Source organism: Brassica napus, chromosome C2 (assembly GCF_020379485.1).
Source record: "Brassica napus cultivar Da-Ae chromosome C2, Da-Ae, whole genome shotgun sequence".
In the NCBI taxonomy this organism is placed as follows: Eukaryota; Viridiplantae; Streptophyta; class Magnoliopsida; order Brassicales; family Brassicaceae; genus Brassica; species Brassica napus.
In genome coordinates, this window is record NC_063445.1 from 30,366,595 (window position 1) to 30,374,981 (window position 8,387).

General features: G+C 36.5%; 1 pseudogene; it reads left to right on the plus strand.

Annotated features, from left to right (window-relative positions):
* The first annotated feature begins 4,227 nt into the window (after nt 1-4,227).
* On the plus strand, nt 4,228-7,803 carry LOC106387552 (annotated as a pseudogene).
* Nucleotides 7,804-8,387: the final 584 nt, after the last annotated feature.

The following is an 8,387-nucleotide window of genomic DNA, read 5'->3' on the forward strand; positions in this document are numbered from 1 at the left end:
TATAGGTTGAGCATAAAGCTCTTGATTTTGTTTTTCTCTCTTTGAAAAGGAATTTGCGATGTTAAGATGAAAATAAATGCAAACAAATTAGATAGCCATAGTAGGCTACAGTTAAAACAACATTTTTAATACCACAATAAGAATATATACACATACCTACGTAAGTCCAAATGTATCCAAAATAGATTTATATACCTACATATATTACTTATTTTTAGATTTAATGTCCAAATATATAAGATACTTTTAAATTGTCCAAAATATTTGAAAATATATAAATAGTCAAAATTAAATGTCTAAAATAGCTAAAACATATTCAAAACACCAAAATATTTGAAATATCTATTGATTTCTTATTCAAATATTCAAATCAAGCCAATTTATATGTTAATTTAAGGTATTTTGACATATGTTATTCAAATTTATATGTAATATATTAATTTATTTATAGTTTTTGAGAAGATTTAAGCATATAATAAATTTTAAAAATTAAAAAAATAATTCGAACCCACAAAGATCCGAACCGAAACCGAACCGAAATTTGGAAATATCCAAATGGGGCTGGAATCTTTGAATTCAAAAATCCAAAATTCGAATAGACTCGAACCGAACTCGAATGGATACCCGACCGTTCATCCCTAACTCGGCTAATCCACTTCGCAATCTCAAAAGGAATTCCCAAACATGAGTCACTCTTTCATAGATAGAAACAACACAACACCAACGTTTAAATTTGCTCTACTTTATAATCTTTTTTTTGGTTTGGTCTTAAACATGACTAATTAATTTGGACTTATCGCTTGAATGGTTTAAGAAAGCAGTTCCGTTTTCTTATCTTACATAAATTGAAAATATGAATTCAATATCACAACAAAATCAAGCTCTAATCAGACACATAACATAATACATCTGTGTATTTTAGTCCATCTCACAGTCTTATACTAAATGGTCATGGTCGCCTCAATCATAATGTCATTTCCGGCAAAGATTATGAAGACAACCGGCTTGAATTTAACGCCTTGGTATTGGAATCAACAGATAATCTTTAAAACTCAGCAACAAATACCAAAAAACTAAAAGTACTGGTAGAGCTAGACCTAGGCATGGTCTGAACATCATAGACGAGGCTGAAATAAAAAAGATAACAAATGAAGTAAAAAATGAAAAAAGTTGAACACTACCTTCAAAACAAAGATTATGGCCAAAATACAAAAATAATAAATAATATGAACCAAAAGCTAGATAACAAAACATTTTAAATTGGTTCAAATAAAAATTTAGACGACAATTTACGACAACAACAAAATAATAAAACCAGTATCTATATACTCCCCAAAGTTAACCCGAATAATTCATTTCACTAAAATCAGTAAAAGATAAGCACCTAAGTATTAATCATTGTGTATTAATCATTGTGTTTTTAAATGGGAATTAAAAAATACAACAAAATATAACATTATATCATGTATAAGCCAAAAGAGAATAACAACTGAAAAAGATATATCAAACTAATTTTCCTATTTAATGTGTTAGTCATGTTATCCATTATTTTGTTTCACAAATAGAGAGAATCTATTTGATAAAATTAAAACATATGTGGTACAGAGTATAAATTTTTAGAAAAAACATATTTCTAATTTAATAGAAAAATAAAGCAAATGTAAGAAAATTATATAGCTCATAAAGATTTATAAAAAGAAATCCATACTTGAACAAAACAATTTATATAGTAAAAAATTCAAAATGCATAAACCGTGCAGTGAAGATGTTATCCACTAATACTAATATGTTTCTATTATGAAACTGTTCAATATGGTACATTAAAAATCAATAATTATAAAGTTTAAACAAAGTTTAAATCGGCTTTAAATTTACAATTGTTTTATACAAAACCAAAATAATAAGACAAAATGTATTTTAAACTATAACTAGGTTTAATTAACTTTCACTCATCTTACTTATCAATCTATATATGATTTTCTATAAAAATAAACAAAAAATTGTGCGTTAGATTATTTGAGATTTTTTAGACACAAGGCAATGAATAAATACAAACGAATTTAAATTTCTTACCAAACTAATAGTTTAAAATCGTTTGTAAATGTATAAAAACTTCATATTCAAATAATATTGTAATTTTCCGAATTTAATTTGAACTTATACGAATACCCCGGACGTAGCCCGGGAAAAGTCCCTAGTATCACTAATTATTATAATTCACATCCCATTCAGTGCCTACAAAGCCCATAATAAAATCATATTGTCAACCAAAAGAAACAACCCACTATATAACACAAGCACATCATAAAATGTAAAAACACATAATTTTAAAAATCAATTCCATCAACGCATGAGACTACCCCAATCCAAGCTTTATATCAATATCATGGCCAAATTGCCAACCATGGCTAACGAATTTTCTTGAAAATATTGCAACACTAAACACAACCAGCGGCCAACGCAACAAAACTTTAGACACTATAGTCCACAAATACGTAAAGGAAAATACACTTCTACCAAATTTAACTGCAAACAACAATTATAACACGAACGAAAACCTAACTACGAAATGTACTGTTAGATGGACTGTTTAGTCCACAAATACGTAAAGGAAAATACACTTCTACCAAAATTAACTACAAACACCAAATATAACACAAACAAAAAATCAACTACGAAATATACAGCTAGATGGACTGTTTACGCCCCCTCCCTCCCATTAACACACATGTGACCACGACAACCAACCATCGAATATAACAACGAACATCATCATTTAGAAAAATAAAAATTAAACACACAAAATCCCTAGATAACGATAAAAACATTGTTATCCAAAATCCTACCCGGAATTTATTGGGACTGGAATTTATCAGATACTATCCCTACTTTGTTATCCAAACCGAACAATAAACCAAAATAACTGAAACAAATCCAAACAAAATTTCATTAATAACCAAAGATTCTTATATCTCTACAACAGAAAACCGGAAATGAAATAACAAACCAAAATTGAATCAAAAACCAATCACCAAAGCCTAATAACAATGCAGAAATATACACAAACCAACAATTTAATAAGAGAAAATTGCCAAATATGACTCACAACTTGATTTCAAACACAAAAGTAAACCCAAACTTGAATCAAATGCAAAAGTAACCTAAAAACTATTGAAATTACCACCAACCCCTTGTGAACAAACAAAAAAACCGAATTTTTTTTTACGTTTCTAACCCCGTAAGTCGTCTGCCCAGACGACTTTACAGTAAGTCGTCCAGTTCTACTTAGAAATAATTTAAAAATTTTGTAAAAAATATTTTGATAAGTGAAAAATTGAAATCATGTAATTAACATATGTTTTAAGAGATATAAATTAAGATATAACAAAAGTTAATTGTTTTCAACATAGATGAGTGAAAGTAGTGAGTCATGATATTCTTTGGTTTAGGTTTTGCCAACATATGTTGTAGTATTGTATGTGTTCTTAGGGTTAGATTTTGGAATGCATAAATATTTTTTTGAAAACTTTAAAATTTACCTAAGTGTGTTTATTTCTGTGTATAGTAAACACTATTTAATTATAACTACGAGTTTATAACGTGGTTAGTTAGTTAATTTAGTCAATTTAGTTTAGGGGTTAAATTTAGGGTCTGGGACGACTTACTAGTAAGTCGTCTGATGTACAGTATTCAACGGACGACTTACTAGTAAGTCGTCCAAACCGGACCAAACCTTTAATTTTACAATGTACTTTTAAACCTAACCGGATTATTTACCGGCCATATATAAGGTGTTTTTTTTTCACTGTTTATCGAAAATCAGAAAACCCTAAAGCCGTTTCTCTCAAAGGCGATTTCGAAGGTGATTTCCGTCGATTCTCTCTAATCCATCGTTCTCATCGTTCTCACCGCCGGTTATCTCTCCGCCGTTATCACCGTCGTTCTCACCACCGTTCTCACAGCCGCTTCCTCTATTTAAGATCCGAGAGGAAACCCTAGCGCGCATTCTCTCAGAGGCGTCTCGTTGAACTCCGCCGCCGGTAAGTTATATCTCTTACTGTCGAGTCATTGATTGAGGAAAAGATGAACATAAAACTGGAAGTCTTAGAAGACTTATATTTAAGTCGTCTGGAAGACTTTCCAGACGACTTAATTATAAGTTTTTCAGCTGGAAAACTTGCCAGACGACTTAATTATAAGTCTTTGATTGTTTTGCAGGAAAAAAAAATGGAGATGCCAGAACTCCCCCGTAGGATATATACATTAGGGGAAGAGCCCCCCGCAGTGCATAACATTTCGTATCATACTTGTTGGATGTTGCATGCTGCTTTAAAGAAAGCTCTTCATGATGACGAATATGAAGAGTTGAAGGAGTCGAATTTGGGAGTTTTCATCAAGTTCCAAGAGCTGGGATTTGATGGGGCTTCAAGGCTGGTTCACTATATGCTCGGTTTCCAGCTGGACATAAAGAAGAAGTATGAGCTGTGGAGTCTCGTTGGTCCAGAACCTGTGAGGTTTTCACTGTTAGAGTTTGAAAATCTCACTGGTCTAAACTGCGAGTACATCGAGGACCTTGAGAGACCTCACTCTGTTGTTACAAAGGAGTTGACTTCTTTTTGGGAGATGCTGGGAGTTCATGTCGAAGCTGGGCCATCTACTCAGGAGATAATATCAGCATTTGTGAGATGCGAAGGGTGGTCTCGGGATGATCGCAAGCGGCTCGCGTACCTTGCCATCTTCACTGGATACATTGAAGGGAGAAAGTATTCAACCCCTACACGGGTTAGTCTGGCAAGGCTAGTGATGGAGCTAGAACGGTTTGAGAATTATCCATGGGGGAGAGTCGCGTTTAAGGTGCTGATGGACTCTGTGAAGGGCAGAGATATTTCGGGTTGTTACACTATTAATGGGTTTGCGCAAGCTCTCCAGGTCTGGGTGTACACAGCTCTTCCGGAATTGGGTGCTACTTTTGGTAATCCTCTCCCAAACAATCCGTCTCCACCGATACTGGCTTACAAGGGTCGCAAAGGACGCATACAGTTTAAAGAGGCTATCCTCAGTCAGGTATTTACTTCAATCTGGACGACTTCGCAGAAAACTTATAATTAAGTCGTCTGATAAGTCTTCCAATTAGACGACTTAGTAGAAGACTTATAATTAAGTCGTCTGGAAAGTCTTCCAGCTGGATGACTTAGTAGAAGCCTTATAATTAAGTCGTCTGGGAAGACTATCCAGACTACTTAATTATAAGTCTTCTACTAAGTCTTCCAGCTGGAAGACTTTCCAGACGACTTAATTATAAGTCGTCTGTGAAGTCTTTTCTTTCCATCTTTCTTAATCCGTCAAATATCTAAGTTCATATCTTCTATTTACTGCAGACTAGGATGATCAACTTTGTTCAGAAGGACACTGGTGAAATGTTTCCAAAATGGGAGTTTGATGTTGAGGACACGCTCGCGGAGAACATAATTAAACTCATGTTTGTGAAGAAACCGTGGAAGTGGACCATGGATTGCTGGGAAGTCACCGGTACTTGGGTCAATACAAAGCCGGCGGTTGTGAGTCCAGCGAAGAAAAAGGTAGTGAAGGAAGACAGTCCAAGACCTCGGAAGAAAGCTCGTAAAGAGGCACCTGCAGAAGCTAGTGAAGAGGCAGCTGCAGAGGCTAGTGAAGAGGCAGCTGCAGAGGCTAGTGAAGAGGTGACTACGACTGTTGGTGGGTTGACCAAAGAGGATATTAAAACCATGTTCAAGGACATAGCTGATGCCATGAGGGAAGGGTTTGGGACGTGCCTTAAGGAGATCAAGTATCTGTCGGAAAGGGTGGAAGCTGTGGAGAAGAAGGTTGGTATCACCACAAAACGGAAAGGGACATCATCTCAAAACACTACCTCTCCACCTAAACCGACGCTCGAACCCGGGGTTAGTAACGAATCCTCTCCCAACAAGAGATTGACTAGACAAAGTCTTAAGAATAAGAACTGAAAAGTTGCATTTGCTTTGTTTCTTGTATGTCAGAACATGTGTGCTTTGTTTATAGTGTATGGATTTTATATATGTATTTTGTTTCATGTTTGAAGACACTCATTGGTTATTATTGTTTGAAATGGATCTTTGGTTATTATTGTATAAACCCATCTTGAATATTGCAGAGTGAAAGTGTTAATGGGACGAACGCGGGAAGGAAGAGCTTGGCGGAGGATAAAGGTCCAGATGTGCCCGCAGCTGTGCCCGCAGCTGTGCCCGCAGCTGTGCCCGCATATGCTAGTTCCTCGAAAGATAAAGCTCCAGAACCGAGCCTTGTTCTATTGGACAAAAATTAACCCACTATTTTGGATTTACAGAAGAAGGATGCTAGATATCAGGAAAAGAGGGATGCTGCTCTGGCACTTTGTCGTGCAAAGAGTGATCGAACAAGGAAACTTGCTGCCTCACAGCAATCTCAACATCACGGCCAGAGTGATCATTTCAAACAGAAAGCTTTATCCAGGCTATAATCCTTTTGCACCAATTGACAAGAAGAAGTTGAAGGAGCTCGCTGATTGGTTGAAAACTTGTCCGTAAGTGGTTGCTTTTCCCATAATAGCTTGCTTTTCCCATAATAGCTTGCTTTAGTCTACAAAACTGATTGCTTTTCAACATTTTGTGTTTGCAGTCATTATAGAACAACTCTCGATAAAAAACCACGTAAAAGTAGAACTTGGTGGTATAAAATCCTCCGAACCTCCTTAGAGTGGCTGGAAGACTGTGTAAGTCTTCTGCTATGACTTAGATGACTTACTGATAAGTCGGCTACGTAGACGACTTATCAGACGACTTAATTCGTCTACGAATTGCTTGTAAGTCGTCTGATATCTTCTGACTTGTATTCTATTTTATATGCAGCATATTGATGCTTGGATTAATGTGCTGAGGAAGAGGTACGACGCTAACCCACAACATTTCAGGAGCGAGAGAATGTGCTTCCTTGATCATCTCTTTGCTCAGCAATGAAGATCAACTTCAAGGATTTTAAGGACTCAGAGCCCGATCAGAACAGTTTAGGAAGAGGACTCCCTGGTGGGGCGTGGAATTATTATGCAGGCACTATACCATCATTTTTCCAATCGAACAAGGTTTGGGGGATGGAGATTGATGATATCTATGCGCCAGTGAACTTCGCCGACACTCATTGGATTGCTATGTGGATATCGATCCCTAAGAGGCACATAGTCGTCTTTGACAGCATTTGTTCCAGTATCTCCCCAGAAGAACTCGATGTGGTAATGGAGCCTTTTCTCTACATGGTCCCTTATCTGCTTGTTGAGTGCGCTTCCTCAGACGAACAACGTGCCCAATACAGCCTGGAGCCATTCACATATGAGAGACCGACCAATATACCTCCGGCCCGAGCTGGTGATTGTGGCGTGTACACTCTAAAGTACATTGAATGTCATGCTCTTGGGATAGAGTTTAGTAAAAAAGACTTTGGTAAGGCCAACAGGAAGAGTATGAGGGATAAGATGGCGGTGGATATATTTCAAGAGCTTCCTGACTCGCATGAGTTCGAAAACAAGGACATGGATGACAACCTGAATGCGTATGATGGGTGATTAACATGCCACGTTAGATTATTTTGTATGATAGATTAGGCTGATGTGTGTATTTGAACTTGATCCCTATTTTGTATTTGAACTTGATCCCTATTTTGTAACTATATTCCGCGCAGTCTTCTGAGCGGTAACCTTTTGTAACTATATTTCGGATAATATAAAGGGCAAGACCATCTCAAATTTGTTTGGTAGTGCAATTTGACAAAGAAGTTGACACAGATAAGTTCATAACACAATTTTTTAGTACATAGACTGAACACTGGACGACTTAATTGAAGGTCTTCTGGAAGACTAAACACTGGACGACTAACTTAAAGGTCTTCTGGAAGAAAAAACATTGGACGACTAACTGGACGACCTTCTGGACGACTAACTTGAAGGTCTTCTGGAAGAAAAAACCCTGGACGACTAACTGGATGACCTTCTGGACGACTTAATTGAAGGTCTTCTGGAAGACTAATCACTGAACGACTAACTTGAAGGTCTTGTGGAAAAAAAAACCCAGGACGACTAACTGGATGACCTTCTGGACGACTTAATGGAAGGTCTTCTGGAAGACTAATCACTGGATGACTTACATTGTGGTTTCGTATGGCCAGTTTCCTTGCATTTTGAGCATCTATAAACCCTGTGTTGCTTCCAGGGTTTGCGTCCTCTCATCCTGGATAGCTCCAACCAAGATTGCCATCTTGATTTCTTCTGTCTTCCCGGACCACGCTTTACATCCAGAGAAAAGCATGTGCGTTCCTCAACTTGTTGTCCAACACAAGGATATATATTCTCTGAGTATCCTGCA